Source organism: Durio zibethinus, chromosome 17 (assembly GCF_047325235.1).
Source record: "Durio zibethinus cultivar Kanyao isolate XHJ-2024 chromosome 17, ASM4732523v1, whole genome shotgun sequence".
In the NCBI taxonomy this organism is placed as follows: domain Eukaryota; kingdom Viridiplantae; phylum Streptophyta; class Magnoliopsida; order Malvales; family Malvaceae; genus Durio; species Durio zibethinus.
Genome location: NC_143178.1, coordinates 17,256,899 through 17,260,294, shown reverse-complemented (window position 1 = coordinate 17,260,294; position 3,396 = coordinate 17,256,899). Strand labels below are relative to the sequence as shown.

Here is a 3,396-nt window from a genome sequence, read left to right as displayed (position 1 = left end):
TTAAGGAGTATTTTTGTAATTTCACACCTCATAAGTTGTGGTCTGAGATTTCAATGCATAAAAAATTATTAAAAAAATTTAGTTATGATTTAAAAATTTTCACAAAACTTTGACTTAAAAAAGTCAAATTACAAAAATATCTCTAAGGGTGTTTTGATAATTTTACACTTTTTGAATTACAATAAAATTTTTTGTGCTTTAAAAAAAAATTTCAATTTCAATTTTAAATCACATTCCAATTTGGTTGTGAATTTTGAGGAATTTTGACTAAGTTTGACTAATTTTGACTTAGTTTGATCAAGTATGATTAGGTTTGACCAAAGTTGACTTTAGGGCATTTGAGTTAAATTGGTCCAAAACTGATTTTAGAAACTTGTCAAAATTGAAAAAATTGTTTGATTTAAGCCAAGTTGAATTTTAAAAGCTTAAAAAATGATCGGATTTTGCTCGGGCAAAATTAGGTTTCTACATGAGTATGTATAAAAGAGGTTTAAGCTTTGATTAGGGAATGAAAAAGATCCTTAATTGAGGTTTTCTTATCAGAAAGTGGCATAGGTGAATATTGAGATTTGTAAAGGTATAGATCCTACTGCTCATATGACATCTAATGGAAATCTAAGGGGTTTTGTTGTCTAGTGTATTAAAGATACTATGGTGGTCCATAATTAGGCTGAACTAGAGTAGGGTTACTCTATTGTTGCAGACTCTATGAAAAGATAGGGTTATTCCTCTAACCATGATCATAAGTGGAAGCATAGAGGTTGTTAGGTTGCTTAAGGTTCTATCCTAAATATTGGACAACAAGCTACTCCACATACTTTACAACAAGCTATGAAACTATGGGTGAACCTTGACTAACTTGGACTTGGCTCAGAAGATGTAATCTTAAGATTCAAGGACTTTAAAGGTTTGGCTAGGGAATCTACCTTAGCACTAAACATTATAAGCTTATTAAGTTTGTACACCCTAAACTCTTTTAGGATATTCTCTATCAATCGATCACTGACAGGTATTGGTGGCCATATCCTCTATGAAATCATAAGTAATGTCAAAGTTCTTACTCATTAGGGCACCTATTGCTATAACATCTACAATGGTCCTAGTGTTCAGTATCAACCTATTTTAAAATATTTGAATCTTTAGCCATTTAGGAAGCCATAGAGTGGACACCTTCTTAGGAGCTCTTTGTTTCTTTCACATGCCTCATACAAGGTCTTTAAGTCATGCTAGGAAAAGGTAGTGATTTCATTCCTAAGCATGGTTGTCTTAGCTAGAGGAAAAAACTTAGCCATAAACTTATGAACTAAATCATCTCAAGTAGTAATGGAATTTGGTGGCATCGAGGTTAACCAACTCTTAGCTTTATCAGTAGGGGAAAAAAGAAATAATTTAAGCTTAATGGCATCCTCAATAATATCATTATGTTTGAAAGTATCACATATCTCTAAAAAGTCTCAAAGATGAATATTTAGATCCTTACTCATATGATCACTAAATTGTAGTGTTTATTGAATCATTTGGATTATTGTAAGTTAAATTCGAGGATATTGGCTTAGATGGCTAGCCTCCTAATGCTAGGTTGGAATCCATTAAGATCCGCACAATATAATCTTTAAGAACTCTAGTGTCTTACTAAGACATGGTGGTTATAGGTTTAGTTTGTCTTTTCCTTCTAAGTCTCCTAAATGTAGTCTCAAGCTCGAGATCTAGAACGATTAACTCATGTCTCCTAGTTTAGTGCACATATGGACCACAAGATCACTAGACCAAATGAAACTAATCTAAAAAAGAAAGTTTAAGTATGTACAATTAAGGAAAATGGACAACAAAGCAAGGTATGGTATGTACACACAAAATTGAAACAACCTAGAACTAGCCTAGTGTATGTACACTAAAGGTGAACCAATATATAGAAAAGCATGATGAAGCATGGTATGAGCCTAAAACTCTTGACTTCTAATCCCCAACAACAGCTCCAAAAACTTGATTATGATATTTCTTCAAGCACATAGGTCGTTTAAGTATAATATAGACTGAAAGTCTAGATATCATTCCTATGAGGATTAGCTAAAAAGGTTTTTAGCCTAAGTACCTATTATCCCCACACTCTCTTCGAAGTTGGCTCAATCCAAAGCTTGGTACAAGACTAAGCTAATGAGAACAAGTGAAAAAAAAAAAAAAAACAAAACATCATTCTAGTAAAGAATAAACTTGCAATATGTAAAAGAAGTGCACTAGATAAATGCACAAAAACAATAGCTAAATTGAATTGCAATGAACTCAACATGAATTGAAATGTAAATCTAATCCAAGAACTGAAAATACAAGATTACCTAACAAGTAAAATAGTAGTTAACATGATCAATTGAAATAATTAAGTTTAACTGAAATCTAATTACTTCAACTAACTTCTATCTTCCACCAAGAGAATCATATAGAAAATTCTTTGAACTTTGATCTAAACAAGTTGGAATTTACAAATGCAATAGCTAAACTAAAATCAAAACAAACTTACAATGAAATTAAAGGAATGAAAATGCAAGATCCAAGTAGAACAAGCAAAAACCAAATATAAATGCAAATTTGGAAATCGAATTATCAATAAGGAAAATAGATCTAAGTTGCTTCAAATTGAATGAAATTGAATTGTGAACTATAAGAATAGTAAATGAACTAGATAGAAATAAAATTAAAGTGCAATTAATGAGAAAATTTTGTCAGATCTAAACAAAAACTTAAAAATTGAAAGTGAAGTTTGAATTCTAGAAACTACTAATTCATGAATGAAAACTTAGAGCTGCAACTCTCTAGATGGAATAAACTCAAACTAAACTAAGAAAATATAGATCTATGAGGTTACTACCTAGATCAACAAAGAAATCATATGAATCAATAAAACTCTAAGCTCATTAAACTCAATTACAAACTGAGTGCAAGAACAACAAAAATATAGGAGTTACAAGAAAAATTAGCCAAACAAAATTAAAATGCATGAATTTAAATGGAATCAAATTAAATTTAATAAGTAAATTGGTGAATTAAAGAGTGCAAAGTAAAGAAATTACAAATTAAACACCCAACTTGGAGAAAAGCAACTTGAAGTGCTATCAACCACTCAAGCTCCAACTCACATTTTGGATTGAATCGAAACATTGAAGATTTTTGTGGAATGGTTTAGATTGAATTTACCTTTGACACTTTCCAATTTTGTAGAACAATGAATCAAGAATCCATAGAAAAAATTTTGGATTGAAATAAAAAGGACAATATAAAAATACAATTACATCAAAACTGAGGATAGCCAAACAAATTTGAGAAACAAGTGAAAATACATCAAATTGAACTTGAAAACTTAAAGATATTGAACTTTTATTGAAAGAAACATAAAGTGCATTG

General features: G+C 30.4%; 1 non-coding gene across 1 annotated transcript; it reads left to right on the top strand.

The window, feature by feature from the left end:
• Window positions 1-1,152: 1,152 nt before the first annotated feature.
• On the top strand, window positions 1,153-1,259 carry LOC149514058 (small nucleolar RNA R71). Its single transcript, XR_016329465.1, has one exon. It is a non-coding gene; the product is annotated as a small nucleolar RNA R71 (small nucleolar RNA).
• The last annotated feature ends 2,137 nt before the right edge of the window (window positions 1,260-3,396 follow it).